We start from the raw sequence: 10,308 nt of genomic DNA on the forward strand, positions 1-10,308 counted from the left end.
TGGGACATCTGTGATGCATGCGTCTTGAGGTTCAGTCACCAGATGACACAATGAGTAAACTATGCCAGAGTCAACCCGTGGTGCCTGGATGGTTTTGATGCTTCTGATAAAAGCTATTTTAACTCACATTGTTTGGGATACCTTCCCAGTTTTCCCTGTTGAAGTTTATGCTGGTTCTCATGAAAACTTGGGCAGACCCAGGGTGAATTCATATTTCCTTCTTAGCCTGTTTGTTGTCTTCTGCCACTTGAAAAGAGGATAAAGAAGGGGACATTTAATAACCTGTTTCCACTCTTTGGTTCCATGAGATTAATTTGACTACACGGAATTTTAATACTTCTCCATGACAAACAATTTCATACATGAATGACTCAATGTCAAATAGGAAGAGGAGGAGGGAAGCATGCCTTGTTTTCCTGACACTTCTTAAATGCTTTCTCATTGCATATTGGCACAGACTGAAGACCTTGGATTATGCTGACAAGCTCATAAATTATCTGCTGCTCACCAGCAGTATCAAGGCCTTCTTTTCTCGATGGACGGTTGATGTTGGTTGGAGAGGATGCAAGAACTTGAATTCTGTTCTTCACCTACCCAGATCTGTGAGCTCGAGGCTGTCCTACCCGCCCGGCATGGAGATGGCATTGTAGTGTCCCACCAGGGGACACACACCAGAACAATTTGCGTGAGTCACGAGAGAGGGAAGCACACATGATTAATTTGAACATCAATGAAGGGCCTCTGAGAGCCTAAAAGAGACACCGTGAAGCCCCAGAAGTGACAGACAGAATCTGTGGGCACATCAGTGATGGCATCTGGAGCTGTGGGTCACTCACACGGGAAATTTACAGGCTCTGTGTCTCCACGGGGGAGGGAAACGCGCTCTGACGGGCCGCGATGTGCTAACGCGGGCGTCTGTTACCTCTCGGGGCTGTGGTTTCCAGGTGGTGACTTCAGGGATCCTTTAAGGAGGGTAAGTGATCACCGTAAAGAACTTGCAGCGTTTCCTCCTCCCGGGGTGGAAGGAAATAGCAGCAATTCAGCGCTTTTGAACAGAAAAGGAGCATTTTTCAGAGGAAGCACTGAACATTTATAACAATGAAAGCCCTTGGAAACACAAATGCATCTTGCCTCGCTGACAAATAAGATTTAACTAGGAGACCTTCGCGCTGGAACTCACAGTCTCACCTGCGCCAGGCAGGGCAGCGACAGGCTGAGTGACGAGAGCGGCTGAAATGGCTCCCAGTGTCCACGCATGTCCCGGGGACCGGCCGTCACCGCCTCGCCTGTTTTCAGTTAGGACCTTCCTCTGTCCCCCCCGCGCTCCCCGCGCTCCGGAACCGGGTGGTCAGTTCACGGCAGCGACGCCACGGAGCAGTGGGGCACGTGCGACCCGCTCCCTGCCCGGACGATGCTCAGGGGTGGCGGGGAGCTGGCCTGCGTCTCCGGGTCCCCCGCACCCCCGCAAGCCTGTGGGGACCCGGCCCGCGGCCAGGGCTTCCGTCCCGACCCCCTGGGCCGCCCACAGCGGGGTCGCGGCCACGCCCTGGCCTCCCCTCCGGCCCCGCTCAGGCTCCAGGACGAGCTCCATCCCCACCAGGCGCTTGGACCGAGCCGCTGGCCGCAGCTCCCTGATGATGCGTCCTGTCCTGGCAGACTGCCTGCTTTTCTCCCGAGATGTGACCAAGGCCCGGAGCAGGGGTCCCCGCCCATCCCGGTTACTCCCTACACTACGGGCAGTGGGGGGAGGGGCGGGACAGACAGGCCCAGCCCAGGAGACCAGCCCCCCATAACTGGGAACATCCGGGACCGCAGCTGATCCCGCCACGCCCCTGCCCTGATCCTCCAGGGCGCCCACAGCCTCCGGACGGAGCCTAAACTGCCCCACGCCCCGGGCCTCCTGTCCTGCCCCTCACCACCCTGTCCACCCTGTCCAGGCCCCACTGGCCTCTCCTCAGGCCTTGGACCACCAGGCTCTCGAGCACCTCGGGGCCTTTGCACATGCTGCTCCCCCTCCTGAAGGGTCTCCCCATGCCCAGCCCACCCCAGGCCTACCTGCCTCCGGCTCACCTGTCAGGTCCCAGGTGAAATGTCACCTCTTGGGGGGCTCCTCCACCCCCAGCCCAGCCCAGAGCTAGGCAGGGCCCCCAGCCCCTCCCACAGCACCATCCTGCCTCTCCTTCTGGCAGGGGCCACAGGCCCCACAGGAGCTGCTCTGTTCCCTGGGGACCACTCATCCACCTGAAAGGGGCATCTGAGATAAATGCAATTAAATTAGGTACCAAGGCTTTGTGACTCATTTAATACACACTTACGCGGACTCACTTCAGGCAGGCACTGTCCCCAGGGCCTCATGTGACTTAAAGCGTTGACTTCAGGACGCACGTGCAACAGGTCCCTGCCCGTTTTACAGACGGGACACCAAGGCACAGGAAGGTGCCTGGCTAGCAGCTGGCATCGTGGGGATTCGGCTCCAGGTCTTCCTGCCCCAGAGCCCTTTCCCTGCTGTGCCCCAGCCCCCCATCCTCTGTCCAGTTACCCGCTGCTAGGAACTTGCCACCTTTTCTGAACAAAAGGCTTCGTTAGGGTTTTATCTAAGGAAGCAAAACTAAAATTGATGAAGATGAGTTTTCATCTCATATTTAGCATTTAGGTTAGAGCAGTAAGTGTGCTCTTAGAATAATCAGCGTTAATAAAATATTAACGTTTTCCGAGTGTTTTCTGTAAAGCTGTAGCTGGGCCTTTTGCCACCCTTCCCTCCAGCTGGACTTCTGCAGCCTGAGCACAGCAGGGCCGTTTCCCCAACAGCCTCCAGGGCTCTGGAGCCCCCGGGGGCCTTGTCCCCCTCCCCACTTACGGTCCCGGCTCCCCGGGGAGGCTACTGCACCCCCCATCCTGCTGCTGCTCTCGGGGCAGGGAGGCTACCTGGTCAGAATTGGCCAGACACTCAGTGTCAGCGGCTCTGCTCCGTCAGCAGGACGCACACGCCCCACCCAGCCCCTGCCGCCTCCCACCGTCCACTGGGGGACCCCGAAGGCACCGGGTCAGTCAGCCGGGCAGGCAGAGGCCAGCTCAGCCCTGACAGCCTATGTGCAACGTTTGGGAACCATGAGAACTGCTGGTGACGCCTCCGGCGGTGGCTGGCCATCCGCCGTGGGGAGAATTTACACCATGGAAATGGGCAGCTGCCCCCAGCCACCCCTGGGTCCAGCCCCTGCCTCTCCCCCACCCCCTTCCCTCAAAGGCGACCCTGAGCCCAGAGACACCAGGCCGGGTCACTTCTCAGCACCTGCTGGTAGCACCTCTTGGTCCTGTTCTGACATCACTAGGTCAGTCCATGACCCTCACTGATGCTCACCATGTCCCAGGAGCTGTCCCCATGCTGACACCATTTGCCATCAGAACAGCTGGACACCAGCCAGTCCAGGAGCTCAGACATGATGCCAGCCACAGCACTTTTGGGGAAGGAAGGGGGTTCATTTTGTAACAAAACAGCCCCCCTCTCAGGCCCAGCACATGCGAACAGGAGCGTAAACAACCAGCGCTTGACTCAATGCGAGCAGCACTCCCAGCAGGCGCAGGTCCCGTTGGGGGAGGGGGGGCAGGGGCGCTGGAGTGGGCTCTGGCCAGGCCACTTGGCAGCCAAGCTCTGTCCTGGGACGCACCCTCCTCCACAGCTGCACCTAAGCACGCCTCGGTCGGCAGGGACAGCCAACTCCCCTCACCCCCCAGTCCCTCTGCCCACACCTACCCCCACCAGCTCCCTGGATTCTCCACCACAGGAAATGGGAGCAGAAAAGGGACCCGACCTGTTGCATCTCTTTGATTATTTGATTAATATTTTCCTGTCCTTGTGCTCTTCCCACCATCTTACCATCAGGCCCCACAGCCCGCCCGCACACCTTCGGTCCTGAATAAAGCTTTTCTGGAATGAATGATGGAAACTGTGTCTGGGGTAGGATTGTTGACTTTTCAACCTTGGACCGAGAATCATTTCAGACGCTTTAAATAATCAAGAAATCTTTCACTTTAATTCATCAAGGGTATGTTTCACTCCGAGATGTTGATTTAGTTCCTTTTTTAGGTTCCTTGTCCACGTGGGAAGTAAACAGCAAATTGCCTGAATGTGGAATGTGGCTTGCGGAGCTGCCTTAATTGGCTAATTTGCGTCTGTCTCCAGTGGAGTGCAATCAGAAAGCGGCTCCATTGAACACCGTTTAAGTTAGAAAAAGTTTCCTTTCCTTTCAGAGCTGCAAATGTCATGGCAGGGAGGGGGCTGGGGAAGGGTGGAATACGTAACCCACCTGTTCACCCCAAGGAGAATACCCCGATTTTCACATCCTGGCCACAGTCAGTGTGATACAGGATGCGGGTGAAGCCTTCCTGTTTCACCAGGTTCTTCCTTAGGAGCTTTCTCACATTTAAGGAGCCCCTTTGTTCATGCCGCTGGAGCTCTGATCCCTGGGGCTCACTGGCCAGGGCCGGGGGCTGAGTAGATACAACTTCCGCTCACAGGCTCACCCCACTGGCCACGTCCCCCGGGGTCCTTCTGTGTTTGACTGTGAAAGCAGGGGTCCCCGGCGGCAGGGGTCCTCCATGGCAAGGGTCCCTGGTGGCAGGGGTCCCTGGCGGCAGCCCCGAGGCGGGTGTCCCCGGTGGCAGGGGTCCCTGGTGGCAGCCCCGAGGCGGGGGTCTCCAGTGGCAGGGGTCCCTGGCGGCAGCCCCGAGGCGGGTGTCCCCGGTGGCAGGAGTCCACGGTGGTGGGGGTCCCCAGTGGCGGGGCTCCTGCCAGGTCCATGTCCTGGGAAATGTATCCATCGAAGCAGGAGTGTCATCTGCCTTCCAAGACTCACCCTTGGGGCCAAGGTCCAGCCGAGGGAGAGGCCCGCAGCTGTCGACAAAGGTCGTAGCCCTTCCTGCTAAATTAATTTATTAATTTAAAAATTTTTAATCTGATAAACCCTAGTCAGAAAGTTTCAAGTCTCTCTGTGTAGGTAGGTTTTAGTCATTCTTTTCTTACGGTGAACTGGTTTGATCCTATTTCTTTACTGGGTGTCAATACCTGAGATTACCAGTTTTCACCCTGTGGCTGGAGGACAAGTTTGTGACATTTCTAAGCACTAGTTTTCTTGTCCTTTAAAGATTGTCGTTGAAAATAGATGAATAACGTATGAGAAAATATCTGGCTCAGAACTGCTGATCGAAATCCCTGCCGCTCTTCCTTCCCTCTTCCCTCCCTCTTTCCTCATTGTCCTTCTCCTGAAAGACAGAGAGAAGCAACTGCTCTTCAAATCTGCCTGGATTTTACCCCTTCGGAGTTCAAAGGAAAAAGGCTGTGTCCGTCCCTCACTCACAAGGGGCAGCAGGGATGGGAGAAATCTCCACAACAGTCAGCGGGTCAAAGACGGGTCCCTGACTGGAATACCTGCTCCTGTCTGGCTTATTTTAGTTTCGGTTTATTTTATTTTCACCAACTTTTGATTTTGGAAAATGTTATGCCATAACAAAGTTCAGAGTAGTGCCCACACCCTGCCAGCTGGAAACTGCCCACCTTGGCCAGTTTCTATGTGTGTTATTTACTGTGTGCGTGTGTGCGTGTGTGTGTGTGTGTGCGTATGCGTGTGCGTGTGTGTGTGTGTGTGTATGTGTGTACATGTATCTGCCCTTTTCTGGCTAAACCACTTGAAAGTACGGTGCAGACTCGTTTCACCTCTAAAACATCAGCACACGTGGCCTTAAAAAATTACCTTCTCCTTCAAGTTTCCCAAACCATTTTTACCCCCAAGTTATTTAGTGATGAGACAGAAATGTAATCCCATGTACAGTCCAAATTTAGAGCTTTTTTAAATTCTGGAATCCTACCAAGGCCCATGCATTGCTGCCAGCTGTCGTGACGATTCTGTCCCCTAGAACAGCATCCCTCCTTTTTTGTCTTTCATGGTACTGGCATTTTGGAAGATTTCAGCCAGTTGTCTTATACCAGAAAGCTAGGAAGTGAACAAAGAAAAGTAGGGATGAAGGGGCAAGTCAAAAGGAAACAGATGGTGGAATAAGACGCTCCCTGTCTAAATTTAGAAATATTTGAGCATAAAAAATATGGTAATGATGTGGATGCATGGAATAAAGAAATAATTCGTGACTCCACAGCAATACTTTAAAATAAAGGTTGGGAGAAGGGGCCAGTGTTCTTGACAAAAGAATGCTGGCGACTGGGGCTAGGAAATCACCTTTGTCACTGCAGCACGATGATGGACTCAAGTGAGGCTCTTGATGGGCGCCCAACCACCATGGGGAGGGTCTGGGGGGAGCGGGATATCCACAGTGCCCCAAAATATCAGCCGCCGTCTTACTTAGCGATGACAAACAGGGTGGGGGGCCTGGGGAACATCAACACAGCACCCTGGCGGTGGGGTGAAGGCTTGTCATGCACCGCAGCCCCCCCCCCGGGCAACAGCGCCACCCCCCCCCCCCCCCGGGCAACAGCGCCACCCCCCCCCCCGGGCAACAGCGCCCCCTCCCAGGCAATCCTGACCACAAGGTTTGGGGAAACGACCAGATAAATCCAGGCATGGGGGTGGGGGTGGGACGCATCCCTCAGGACAGCCGCCCTGCCTCCCACCCGCCCCTGCCGGGCACAGCACGAAGCCCCCTTTTCTGTGCTCTAGCTTGTGCCAGGCCTGTGCAGGGACAGGAGATGCCAAGACGGGGACCGTTGCCTTTGAAGCGGGAGACGACGCTGTCCGTGGGAGCTTGGGCATTCGGACAATTTCCAAAATGATTTCCAAATGACTAGAGGCAAAAGGAATCCCTGGGTGCGTTGAGGGTCTCTCCTGATCAAACCAGGAGAGTGTGGTTATGTAGGGGGGAGGGCAGTGATTTCACTTGCGGAGCTGGGCTTAGAGTGATTCCATATCTGAGCACACCAGAGCTCCTCCAGAAGTAACTCTCAGGCATCCTATAGGTAGTCCAAGCTTCTCCACCACCTACATAAGCTTCCCAAGAACAAGCTCACAATCAAGGGCTTGGCCTATTGATTTGGGTGTCCCTAAGGTTTGGCACAGTGTCAGGGGTCCTTACTCTTTCATATCTGTACAACTTTGGTGGTAAGCCCTTTCAAATTTCAGTGTAAGTGTGTTTTCTCTCCTCCCCACCCCAGCCCCCAATCAGGCTAGTTAGTGGTTTATCAATCTCATGCATCTCTTTAAAGAACTAACTTTTGGTTTTGTTAATTTTGTCTGTATTCTGTTTCCTATTACACTGATACATGATATTTTCCTTATCATTTTTTCCTTCACCTTATTTGAAGTGTAGTTTCATCTTTTCTCTGGTGTCTTAATGTGGAAACTTAGGTCATCAATTTTTTCCCTTTCACCTCGTGGGGGGTTGAATGTCCACCCCAATGTGGACGTGGCCTTGGACGTGGCCCACCGTCTGCTGGGTGTAGACCCACAGAAAACAGGAGCTCTTAAGACATGACTCCAGCCAAGGGCTGGCCCCACTGAATCGCGCTTTAATTCCCATGGCGCAGTCCTTACACGCAGCGTGAGAGTCAGGCAGAGAGAGAGAGAAGCCCCAAGGAGCGGCCAGAAGCCAAGGTCACCAAGACCCAGAGGAGAAGGGAGAGGACGCCACGATGTGCATGGCCATGTGATGGAAAAGCAAGGGACCCTGATGCTGCTGGGAAGTCTCAGTGCCAGCCCCAGGAGGCAGCCAGCCTCCCCCCCTCCGAAACCGTGAGCCAGTAAATTCCTGTTGTTAAGCCAGCCATCGCATGGCATTTATTTTAGCACTCAGGAAACTAAAACACTTCTTTTCTAATAATATGCATCAAAAGTTAAATATTTCCCTTTTCACATTCTTTAGCTGCATCCCCCACAATTTTGATATGATGTATTTTCATTATCATTCATACAGTTTCCCTTTAAAATAAATTCATTTGGAAAACTGAAAGTTGACTTTGCTTAGAATAAAAAAGAAAGTGATAAGTATTTCAGTTGGTACGCCAATGGACCCAAAATTATGAAGGAGAACAGGAAGTTACTGATGAAACACAATGTGGTGACATCGATTTAGCAAACATTTTTGCTTCAAAACTTTTTGGAAAGATCCAAAACCAAATAACACCCGTTCTTAGGGATTAAAACTGGAAGTTAGTTGAGAATTATTTTGGGGACTTTGGATTTTGTGTCTGTTTCACTCAGAATCTGTCAACTTCCTCTGTGTTTGCAGAGACGAGCTGCCCTTCCACCAGCCCACGCCCTGGGAGAGCAGCGCTGGGGCCGGTGCGTGGCAGCCCCAGATGAGGGCGAGGGTCTCCAGCCGCCCTTGCAGTGGGGCAAGGCCACGTGGGGGCGGCCAGGGGACGCAGCAGGGGTGAGGGCTGCCCTGCTCCTCATCCTTCCCTCTTCTCAATGCAGACGTGATGAACTGAACAGCATGGGCCGGGGGGAGCAGGAAGACAGAGGGACAGTGGGCCCCTGAGAGCCTCCTGGAGAACTGCCACAAAAGCATGCCATTCTAACGTCCGTCTCATCTAAGCCACTGTCTCCATCGGAGCAGCCAAAGCCCAGTCCTAGCTGGTCTGAGGACACGGGTGAGGACCTCCAGACCATCTGACCAGGGCCGTGTAGATGGGGCCTGCTGAATCCTTCCACACAAACCAAGCTCCTTGGGAATATTAACCGAACAAATCTTAACCTGAGCTGAGCCACAGTTGTCCTCTTTGAATTGCACTATGGTCTCCGATTTGCATAGTCTCCAGCACATGTTGTCTCGGGCAAGGAGAATGAAGTCATCACTACTTATCATCTCTCTTAGACTGCTGGATTTTTTTTTTTCATGATTAAAAAAAAACTCCTTACTCATCTATGAAAGGCAGAATTTTGGTCCTCATAATCTCCACCACCTGGAGTTGTTTACTACATTACATGGCAAAAGGGACTTTGCAGATATAATTAAGATTTGACCTTAAAATAAGATTAGCCTAGATTATCCAGGTGGACCCAATGTAATTGCATAAATCTTTAAAAGCAGAAAGGAAGGCAGATAAGCTCAAAACCTGACCCATTACTGCTGCCAACAACCAGCGATCCTGGAAGGGGGCCTGGGGTCTCACAAGGTCCACGGCCCCAGGAGCCCCCCAAGACCTGCGGCCTTGGCCAGAACCTTCATTTCCTCCTGGTGAGCCCCAGGGTGCGGGAACTGCCTCCTGACTTACACTGTGACATCATTAATGGGTGTTGTTTGAAGCCCCTCTGTCTGTGATCATTTGTTACCCAGCAATAGGAAAGTAGTTTGCCATCTCTTTGTTTAAAGCAAAAACCACAAAAATTAAGAGATCCATATTTTTCAAGAAAAACAAGGGTACCTATTTCTTTGTGGAAGTAAAGTATTCACCCACATATATACTCTGCAGACAAATAGGCTCGAGTTGAAGAGACCCAGCCAGCCCCCTGCCCTGACATTCCCTCTTTCCTGGCCCCTTTAGGCATTTGAATTTGTGATTCTGGTTTCCAGAGGTCACGGACAGGGTCTGAGTTCCCCTCTTCAAATCCCCACACAGAGCCAGGATCCCGAGGCCACTTCAGCCCTGGAGACCAGTCCTGCTCACATGCTCCCAGTGACATCACCCCCGCGGGGGCCAAGTCTCTATTTGAAGGTGTTTTCCTCAAGTCTGTTTTTCCTTCTAGATGCAGGGACCCATCCCAGCAAGTTTGCTCCCCCAGCCTGCTGACACAGCCTGCACAGAGGGACCGAGGGGCCCATGCTTCCTTTATTTTGGGGGAGGGGGGATCTCAGTTGCGACTGAGACCCTGGAGCAATAGACAAAACCCTTCACTTGGGAGGAAAATTAATTGCACACAAACAAGAACGCATTTCATCTAGAATTAAATTCTGCAACACTCCCTCGACAGAGGACTCGGGCTGTTTCTCCCTTCTCTTTTCCGCCTTAAGTCTCTTCCTCTGTACCCCCTACCCCCTTTCATGGGAGATTTTCCTCTAAACGAGGCCAGGCTGAGGCCCCACAGGGGTCTCCCCACAGTTTCCCCTTGTTGATGCTTCTGTTTCCTTCACAGAACCCCCTCCCCCCTTGACCCCACCCGCCCGTCCTCCCGTGGACCCCCGATGCCCCCACCCGGCCCCCCGTGCACCCCCCGGACGCCCCCACCCGGCCCCTGCAGAGGGAAGCAGCCCCACACAGCAGTGAGCTGCGTCTCCCCGAGGGCAGCAGGGCTCGCGGTGAGCGGACAACGAAACAGGGGGCGCAAAGGGAACCGGGACAACGTGGGGGGCGACGCAGGGGCCGGC

At 53.6% G+C, this 10,308-nt stretch overlaps 1 long non-coding RNA gene across 1 annotated transcript; it reads right to left on the bottom strand.

Moving 5' to 3' along the window:
- Positions 1-4,734: 4,734 nt before the first annotated feature.
- On the bottom strand, positions 4,735-9,159 carry LOC143689011 (uncharacterized). Its single transcript, XR_013178468.1, has 3 exons — positions 9,064-9,159; positions 5,863-5,987; positions 4,735-4,916 (listed from the first exon to the last, which is right to left on the bottom strand). It is a non-coding gene; the product is annotated as an uncharacterized LOC143689011 (long non-coding RNA).
- Between the last annotated feature and the right edge of the window lie 1,149 nt (positions 9,160-10,308).

This window comes from Tamandua tetradactyla, chromosome 1 (genome assembly GCF_023851605.1).
Source record: "Tamandua tetradactyla isolate mTamTet1 chromosome 1, mTamTet1.pri, whole genome shotgun sequence".
NCBI lineage: Eukaryota > Metazoa > Chordata > Mammalia > Pilosa > Myrmecophagidae > Tamandua > Tamandua tetradactyla.